This window comes from Xyrauchen texanus, chromosome 15, assembly GCF_025860055.1.
Source record: "Xyrauchen texanus isolate HMW12.3.18 chromosome 15, RBS_HiC_50CHRs, whole genome shotgun sequence".
In the NCBI taxonomy this organism is placed as follows: Eukaryota; Metazoa; Chordata; class Actinopteri; order Cypriniformes; family Catostomidae; genus Xyrauchen; species Xyrauchen texanus.
The window spans coordinates 24,433,204-24,442,964 of NC_068290.1; the positions used below are offsets into that span (position 1 = coordinate 24,433,204).

A 9,761-nucleotide genomic window follows, 5' to 3' on the forward strand; every position below is an offset into this window, starting at 1 on the left:
CAGTGTTCACTTCTGCACACAAGCACTGCATGTCTCGTGTCCCCACCAGAGCACGCTCACATAAAGCGGTTACTGAACCGCTCGAGCGCTAGAGTCAATAAATGCGCCCACGAATACGTGCACGCGCCCATTCTCTGCCCGCTCTGTTACACGGCCAGCAAACATTCCTCTGTGTGTAAGTCCTGTGCCCATGACTATGCTTACGCATCACGTAACAGATGTGACTCTTTCCCCATTCATTCCAATCGGAAGTCACTCACAAAACAGCCTGTTCATGCTGTCTGCGAGCAATCATGCATGAACACACTAAACGCGCTCACACATTTTGTTCAGCGCTCTGTGTGCGGCAATCAGAGCGAATTGGCCATTCACCCTCTAGCGTTACGCTTCAAAGCGTGGGAAGCTATTCCAGGGATATCCAAGTGGGTGTTAAGCACAATACAACAGGGCTATTTGCTACAGTTCGATCACCGCCCTCCTCGCTTCAGAGCCGGCTCGAAACCACTGTGAACACGGAAGCAGCGTGCATGCTTCGTTCAGAAATAGCAAGCCTTCTGTGCAAAAGGGCCATAGAGAAAGTGCCACCCTCTCTGAGCTGAGTCGGGGCTTTACAGCCGTTATTTTCTTGTTCCCAAGAAAGACGGCGGCCTCAGACCCATATTAGATCTCAGGGTTTTGAACAAGGTGCTTGCAAAAGACCGTTCAAAATGCTTACAATCAGGAAACTCCTCGCGCATGTGCGCCAGAGAGACTGGTTTATTTCTCTCGATCTGAAAGATGCATACTTTCAGATTCAGATAAATCCCGTCACAGGCCATTCTTGAGATTCAGCCGACGGCCAGGTTTATCAATACACCGTCCTCCCGTTCGGCCTGTCCTTAGCACCCGTACTTTCACGAAGTGCATGGATGCGGCGCTCGCACCCCTGTGGAGTCAGGGTTTGCGAATTTTGAACTATTTGGACGACTGGCTGATTATGGCACAGTCACATATGGAGCTTCTGTCTCACAGAGCAGTTCTCCTCAGCCATCTGAACAGTTTGGGTCTTGCAGTCAATTGGACCAAGAGCTCACTACAGCCCAGTCAGACAATTTCCTTCCTTGGAATAGAACTAGACTCCGTGGCAATGACGGCTCGCTTATCTACACAGCGCGCCGTGTTCAGCGACTAGCCGCATCTTTTCAGATGAACAGCCTCACGCCTCTGAAGAAATTCCAGAGAGTGCTAGGTTACATGGCCTCAGCCGCAGCAGTACTTCAGCTGGGTTTACTGCACATGCGCCCGCTTCAGCATTGGCTAAACACCAGCGCATCTCGCCGGGCTTGGGCCACAGGCCGCCAGCCCATCAAGGTGACTCAGACCTGTATATCAGCTCTGCAGCCCTGGACAGTGGCCGAATGGTATCAGCGGGGAGTGACAATGGGAGCTGTATCTCGCCGAAAAGTCATCTCGACAGACGCGTCCAACATGGGTTGGGGCGCGGTCTGCGAGGGCTCTCGGTTTTCGGCCTATGGTCAGTTCAGGAAAAGCTCCTTCACATAAATTGTCTGGAAATGATAGCGGTCGAGTACGCGCTCGTGCGCTTTCTCCCGGTCATTCAGGGTCACCACGTCCTGGTCCGTTCGGACAACAGATCTGTGGTATCCTACCTAAACCGTCAGGGCGGTGTCAGATCCAGGAACCTCTTCCATCTGACGAAACGCATACTGAGTTGGTCCCAGTGCCACCTGCGCTCGCTGAGGGCGATGCACGTGCCAGGCCACCTGAACGACGGCCCGGACAGACTGTCCAGAGACAATATTCCCCCAGGGGAATGGTCCCTGCACGAAAACAGTCCAGACGTTATGGCACCTATTCGGCAGAGCAGAGATAGACCTCTTTGCGTCCAAAGAGAACTCTCACTGCCCAATATTTTTCTCGAAAAGCAAGGACACGCTGGCCCAGGACTGGCCCAGACGCCCGCTTTACGCCTTCCCTCCCGTCTCGCTATTGCCACAGGTAATGCAGAGGATCAGGAAGCGCGTCACTCGGTGCTCCTCATAGCCCCGCGTTGGGAGAATCAGACATGGTTCCCGGAGCTTACGCAGCTGTCACTGACAGCGCCGTGGCCCATCCCAGTGAGAGCAGATCTCCTCTCTCAAGCTCGCGGCACAATCTGGCATCCCCACCCAGAGCGCTGGGCGCTGCATGCGTGGGTGATCAACGACTACCCGTCGCTCTGCCAGAAGGAGTAATAAACACCATCATACACACTAGAGCCCCTTCCACGAGAAGACTCTATGCGTCAAAATGGTCTGTGTTCTCAAAATGGTGCACCGCGGAAATCCTTTGTGAAGCACTGTTCGCTGAACCCCTGCACGGCCAGTCATGGGGTAAAAACGAGCTGGTCATCCGCTTCCTCAGGGGAGCTAGAAGGATGAACCCCCCGCGCCCCCCATCGGTTCCTATCTGGGATCTTTCTATAGTTCTCGAAACTATGAAAGCCCCCCCTTTCGAACCACTTCAATCCGTGGATTTGAAATACCTTTCACTCAAAACCGTTTTTCTGACTGCCCTGTCATCAGTCAAACGTGTGGGAGACCTTCACGCGCTGTCTGTCAGCGCTGCGTGTCTTGAGTTTGGACCAAGTGACTCCAAGGTCATTTTAAAGCCTAGACACGGCTATGTTCCCAAGGTGATCGGTACTCTTTTCAGAGCACAGGTCATTTCCCTATCGGCGCTACCAACACCCGATAGCGAACGCGACGCCAATCTCCTTTTCCCGGTCAGAGCACTGAGATTGTATGCTGCGCGCTCCGCCGTTTTCAGACGCTCTGAGCAGATTTTTGTTTCGTTCGGAGGGCGCACCAAAGGTCTCGCCGCCTCGAAACAGACACTATCTAGATGGATAGTGGACGCTATTGCTGCTGCATACGCGTCAAAGACCTGCCATGCCCGTTGGGCATTAGGGCTCACTCCACTAGAGGCATGGCATCCTCGTGGGCATGGTCCAGCGGGATTTCCATTCACGACATATGTGTGGCAGCGGGATGGACTTCCCCTCCACCTTTGTCAGATTTTACAATATGGAAGTGCCCGCTCTGCAGGCAAAACTACTAGCGGTTTATCACGCTACAGCTCCCCTGGTGAGCTGCACTGTTGGGTCACATTCCACACAGACCGGCACCGCCGCTCTGTCGCTCCCTTCCCACTATGTGCTTATGTATTACACAATCAATGACCCGCATTCTTGCCGGCCAAATATTATTTCCCCACTCATAAGGGCTCCCCGGTCCCCCTTAATTCCCTGGGGCTCATACAGTGGATGCTTGGCGCGACGGCGTTGACAATGGGTTCCGTGAGCGTAAGCTAGCTTACGCAATACAAGAGAACCTCTCGTAAGAGAACGTATCGGTTACCTAACGTAACCTCGGTTCTCTCTAGATGAGGGAACGAGTATTGCGTAGCCGGCCGTGCTTCAGCGCCACGGCGACTTTTCGCTTCAGTCAATGAAAACCAGGGTTCCAGCCTACGAACTACGCTTATATGCACTCTAGTCACGCCCATTTTGGCGGGCTTTGATGCAGTGAGCGCGGACGCCTCTCATTGGATCGCGAGTTCGCCCAAGCTCGTCTATAGGCTGCAGCAGTTGCCGCAGAGCAACCTATGAGCTCGCTAGATAGCCCGCTCAAGGTCTGCAGCTGCCGCACTGCGTTGACAATGGATACAAAAATTAAGGATAATTTTTTGGCTTCAATATCTCAGAAAAGATGAATCTTTCCGTAGCATAAGCTAGCTTACGCAATACTCGTTCCCTCATCTAGAGAGAACCGAGGTTACGTTAGGTAACCGATACATTTGTTCAACAAAGGGAAACCAGTATTATAAAATCAAACAACAATCTCAGTGTTTGGAAATCCTTTGTGAAGCACTGTTTCTGCTTTCCTTTAAACAAAGTAAGACTCAAAGACTCAAATAGCCACAAAGTAATATTTTTCATGACTTATTATTTGCATTTTTATCAGGCATGAGCATTATTCAGCAAGCCACTCTTCCGTTCCCTGCGGTATGAATCAATTATGCAAATTATGTACTGCTCATAGCTTTACTGTTGGAAAATATTATATATGCTGCTGTTATTGTATTTATTGTAACTTGCAGTTATTTGTCATTGTCACGTATTTTATGATTGGCTTACCCTGATTGTTTCCCCAGGTGTTCCTCATTCCCTTGTTTTCCCTTGTGTTTTTAAGCCCTTATTTCCCCTGGTTTCTTTGCCAGTCTTTGCATGTGTTCTGTTATGCTCTGTGCCTATATGGATCTAGCAGCTGATTTTTTTAACTGTCTCGAGCCGACCTTCCTCTTATGGATTACTGTGCTCACTTTTGGGGTGTTGCGTGCCCATTGAACTATACTGATTGACACTTAAAATCAGTTTTTTGGAGGGGGGCACCATAAGTCCGACCCTCAAGCCTCCCATGGCTCTGCCATCCTTCATCGAGCCTCCCACGGCTCTGCCTTCCGAGCTGCCCACTGCTGTGCTCATGACCGTTTGCAAGTGGAAGAGAAGAAGGACACCTACTCCCCTGTCACTGCCTGTGCTCACGACCACAGAGGTCATTTCCTAGTCACTGCCAGTGCTCCTGACTACGGTGACCCCACCCTCAGAGTCTTCTAGGACTTTGCCATCAGAGTCTTCCACGACTCCATCCGCTCTCCCAGAGACGACTCTTCCAGCAGATCCGTCCACTCTCCTAGAGCCTCCTCTTACAGCAGCTCTGGCCACCCCTCTTCCAGCGGCTCCACTGCCTGACCCAGTCCCTGTCCTGTGTCTGCCTCCCGGGCCTTCTGACCCAGTCCCTGTCCTGTGTCTGCCTCCCGGGGCTTCTGACCCAGTCCCTGTCCTGTGTCTGCCTCCCGGGCCTCCTGAACAAGTCCCTGCCCTGTGGCTGCCTGCCGGGCCTCCTAACCCAGTCCCTGTCCTGTGGCTGCCTCCCGGGCCTCCTGAACCTGTCCCTGCCCTGTAACCGCCTCCCGGGCCTCCTGACCCTGTCACATATACCCTGTTTAAATTCTTGATGCTTAGTTCCTGTTTCCTGTGTTAGTTTTGTAGTCCTTTGTAGTTTAATTTTATGATTGGCTTACCCTGATTATTTCCCTAGGTGTTCCTCATTCCCTTGTTTCCCCTGGTTTCTTTGACAGTCTTTGCATATGTTCCGTTATGCTCTGTGCCTTGTTCCTTGTGTTTGTTTCTTTATAATTTGAGTTACTTTGTTTACCCTATTTTTTGATTAAAAGCTGCATTTTGCAGTTACAGACATTTTGTGATTATTCAGAGCTCATCTTATACATAATTTGTTGTCATTTGTTGTCACCATTATTGTGATTTATTTGTCAAATAATTTGGTCCACGCGAGGTACAGAGAGCACACACAGAAATTCATTGTGACATGCCAGTAATTTCAAAATAAAAGTAAATGTATTACTTTTCCAAAACAAAGGCTGTTGTATTGGCTTTACCATACAATGTTTATTTTTAATATTCACTCTGTAATGGGGTCAAACATGCACTGACATATTGGAGCCCAGGGCGCTCCGCATATATCTTCGGATGGGCCAGTATTTGCACAGCAATGGGCTGGCCCAAATTACTCAGCAGCCCACCGGAAAAATGCCCAGCGCTCCCTATGGCCAGTCTGCCCCTTGTCAGATACTTGTGTTTGGATCTTGTTGTGACACAATACAAGTTTGAAAATAGCAGGTTTTTGCTCTAAAGGTCAGTGATCTGACATATTTTATATACGGGCCTGTCCCAAATCACATAAGAATAAAGGGTAAAATGTTTTGTATTTGTCTAAAGAAAGAGGATCATTCCCTCTGATGGTTAATAGACAGATAAAAGGTCTCTTTGATAAAAGTTTAGTTTGTTTTTAATGTCATACCAGCTTCTATAACTGTTTTAAATGGCAAAATATAAAAACAGGTAAAACAACTATAAAACCTATAAAAGATGTCTGAGATCCATCTTTAATCAAAACTCTCAATCAGATACTGGACTGACATTGTTAAAATCACATGATTATGGTATGTTGCCGTGACTGACTGTGTAATACATGGGTATTACACCTTACTCTTTTCCTTTTTCTATTGATTTCTCTTTTGAGGTAAGAAAGGTATAAACAGTGCCTGCATGTTTAAGGCAAAAACTTTGATTCTCTTAAAATTAAAACTTTTTTTTAACTGCTAGGAGTCATTGTGTTTCAAACAGTGTGGGTCAGCACAGTTTCGACACAGCGCCATCTAGTGGTCAGAATTTTTTGCTTAAAACTTTTGAATTCTTTGGCCTAAAATCATGAGACTGGTCTTTTAAGACTCCTAACAAATTCAAATGCTGCCCAATTTTCTTATGTCAGCCATTGCAAGGTGGCGCCACAGATAGACACCTCGGTGTGTAGCTCTTCAGTTCTTTTGTTATTTTAGTTTGTTTGTCCTGTGTTTAGAAATATTTTTCCTGTCAGTTTTACCAGGGATGAACTGCTGAACATTCGACAGCATATCCCAGACAAGTGATTTTTGAGGCAGCTTTGGGACTCTCTGATCACTGTCTGGTTCATCTTCTTTCAACCTACAGGCAGAAATTAAAATCAACCAAACCAGTAGCAAGGACTGTAAAGACTTCGACCAATGAAGCAATGCGGGAACTACAAGCCTGCTTCGTGCATGGATTGGAGTGTTTTTGGTCAAAAGTTATAATTAATTGTGGTAATATTAGCAATTATTCCTATATTTTTATGGTGGTTTTCTTAAAGTCATAATCATTGATGTCCAGTGATACTTCCTTGCATGTTGTTCGTGTGCTTGGCCCCTGGACTGAGTCAGGAGGCCTGGGATGTGTCCACATAGCCAGGACGGGGTCAGAGGGTGGAGCCACAGTTGGTTCAGGGAGTTGAGTCTCAGGAGGCAGAGCCGAAGCTGAAACAGGCAGAGCCACAGGAGGAGCAAGCAATTAGTCCCTGGAGGAGTCTCAGGAGAAGCGGGCAGAGCCACTGGAGGATAAGTCTCAAAAGGAGCATGCGGAGACGATGGAAGAGGAATCACAGGAGGAGCTAACATAACACTAGAAGAGGAATCACAGGAGGAGCAGATGGGACCACTGTTGGAGGAGTCTCTGGGGTTGTGAACGGGACAGCTGTAGGAGGAGTCTCTGGAGGAGGAGGCGGAGCCGCTGGAGCAGTCTCTGGGAAATGGCCTCCGTGGCTGAGAGTACTGGCAGTGACAGGGTAATGACATCCGTGGTCGTGAGCATGGGCAGTGATCCGGGAACAACCTCTGTGGTCATGGACATAGGTAGTGATAGGGAAAAGACCTCCATGGTTGTGAGTATGGACAGTGATAGGGTAACAAACTCAGTGGTCGTGAGCATGGGCAGTGATATGGAAATTACCTCTGTGGTTGTGGATACAGGCAGTGATAGGGGAACGGCCTCTGTGGCCATTAACACTGGAAGTGACTGGGGAGTAGGAGCCCTTCTTCTCTTCCGCTTCCAGATGACCTTAAGCACAACTATGGGAGACTCTGAAGGTGGAGCTGTGAGAGGCTCGAAGGGTGGAGCCATTTGAGTCTCGATGAAGGAAGTCTCCAGGATCACCTAGGCTGGGAAGAAGTTGTCTCCACTGAAGGGAGCTCGGAGACCACTGGAGCCATAATGGCCTGCAAAATTCGTCTAGGGCTGGAGCAGGCATGAAAGCTGGCTCGGGACAGACAAGGCTTGCATCTCTGGCTCGGGGACGGACGAGGCTTGCAACGCAGTCAAGTTGGCCATGGCAGGCGTGGGCATTGGTTTGTTGGCTGTAGGAGGCCTGGAGGGCAAGGCCGTGGAAGGCCTAGAGGAAGGAGCCGTGGAAGGCCTGGAGGAAGGAGCCGTGGAAGGCCTGGAGGAAGGAGCCGTGGAATCCACGGGGTTGGCCACTGGAGTAGATAGCAGAAGATCAGCCATAATGATGTTAGTAATGAAGTCACCAAGGGCAGACCGTCAGAGTCCAAAGGGACCATATGCCTCACAGGTTCATTCAGTCCCAACCAGAACATGGTCCTGAGGATTCCCTCATCCCAGATCACTTGAAAGGTCAAGCTCCAGTAATCCTCAGTAATCCAGAGTAATCCTCCACTGAAGAAGACCCTTGGGTGAGTCACTCAAGTTTTTCTGCTGGATCCATAATGTGACCGGTTTTCTGTCACACTTATGGAAGGATGAGACGAGAATATTTTATTCACAAAGAAAACGAGAAGATGATGAATATGAAACACAAACACTTCGCTAAGAAAGGAAATTAAACTTCACAGCAGTGGGCTGGAGAAATAACATAACTTTTAAACTCACAACCATACAAACAAGAACCGACAAGAGGAAGGAGAACAAGAGGACTATATATACACATGTTAAAGACATTACAATGAAAAACTGGGAACCTTGATCAGAGGGAATTGGAACAGGTGTGTGACAAGGATGTCTGGAATTTACAAGATGAGAAATGGAGTTCGAGGGGAAAATTTCAACATACGTCTCAGAACACAGAAAGCTGACAAAAAGGGTTCAAACTGTGAAAAACTGTCTGTTCATGAAAAATGTCTATTAATGTATGCACTTAAAATGAACTAATATATATATATATATATATATATATATATATATATATATATATATATATATATATATATATATTGACTGACTGCCTAAACCACTGTCAGTCTAAAGATGTCTGCAAATCCTGATAATTCGATCCATTTCAGTCTACAGTACAAGATTCTGAACCATGGCTTGTGTTATGGACCGATGTGCAGATTACAGATGTGTTAAGAAAGTAATAGAAATTTAAATGTTTGACTTCATTCTGCAGTTTTACAATAACAAAAGTGCTCCTTACATGTCACTTACTGTAGAAAATGCAATTTAATCTACTATAGACCCTATTTAGAGCACTTTACAGAATTACTCCCACACAAATCAAAGCAAAGTGATATCAAGCAGATCGATTATGAGATGTTTTGTTGTCCTACAACAAAAATATTTGCATAAAGTTTAATGTTAATGTGTTACAGGCAAGCAATACCAATTTCTCACAAACTTACAAAATCTAAGAATAAAACAAGGACAATATATACTAGCTCAATAATGACCTTTACTTCTTTAAATAAAGTTTTCTCTAAATACAATTTGTATTTTTTTAATTAGATTCATAACTTGTATTCATTGACCTATTAAGATACCTCACTATCTGGAATGCACAGGCAAATAGCAATTGAGATGTTTGATACTTCAAACAATAATCAAGTAAATGTAAAATGTCCTACCGTGCTGGTGTTCATTTCAGGCAAGAGCAATCCACAGTTCTCTTTATCCAAACAGTACAGTAATTCATAGTTCAGAAAACAATACAATTTAGTTGTTTTCTCTTCATTATGTCTTTGCAGTTTTTTCTCTGTGCACTTGTGCGGTGCAAAGTTCTTGTTTGTCTCATTTTCAAGTTATGCAACAGAGTGACATAACACGTAGACACCAATGGAATTTGAAGCATGCAAACTGCAGATTTAATTTTGTTTTTGTATGCACAACATTGAGTGAACTCCTAGGCTTGTTCAAATTACACACCACTTGAGCAGTCAACTGCAAATGCTTCACACATTGATCTGCTAAAAATGGCGAAGCACAAAATGACAAACTGGAAAATTAACATAATAATAAATGAAAACTAATTATATTAATTACCTTGGCTCAAGTCTCT

General features: G+C 46.7%; 1 protein-coding gene across 2 annotated transcripts in view; it reads right to left on the bottom strand.

Moving 5' to 3' along the window:
* LOC127655851 (uncharacterized) overlaps positions 1 to 9,497 on the bottom strand; it is a 68,004-nt gene extending 58,507 nt beyond the window's left edge. Inside the window, exons 1-2 of one of the 2 annotated variants that reach the window (XM_052143868.1) lie at positions 9,331 to 9,497; positions 4,178 to 8,218 (exon numbers count right to left, since the gene is read on the bottom strand). The gene's annotated coding sequence lies outside the window, so the exon portion shown is untranslated. The remainder of the gene's footprint in view (positions 1 to 4,177; positions 8,219 to 9,330) is intronic. The other variant, XM_052143869.1, reaches the window with a different exon arrangement.
* Between the last annotated feature and the right edge of the window lie 264 nt (positions 9,498 to 9,761).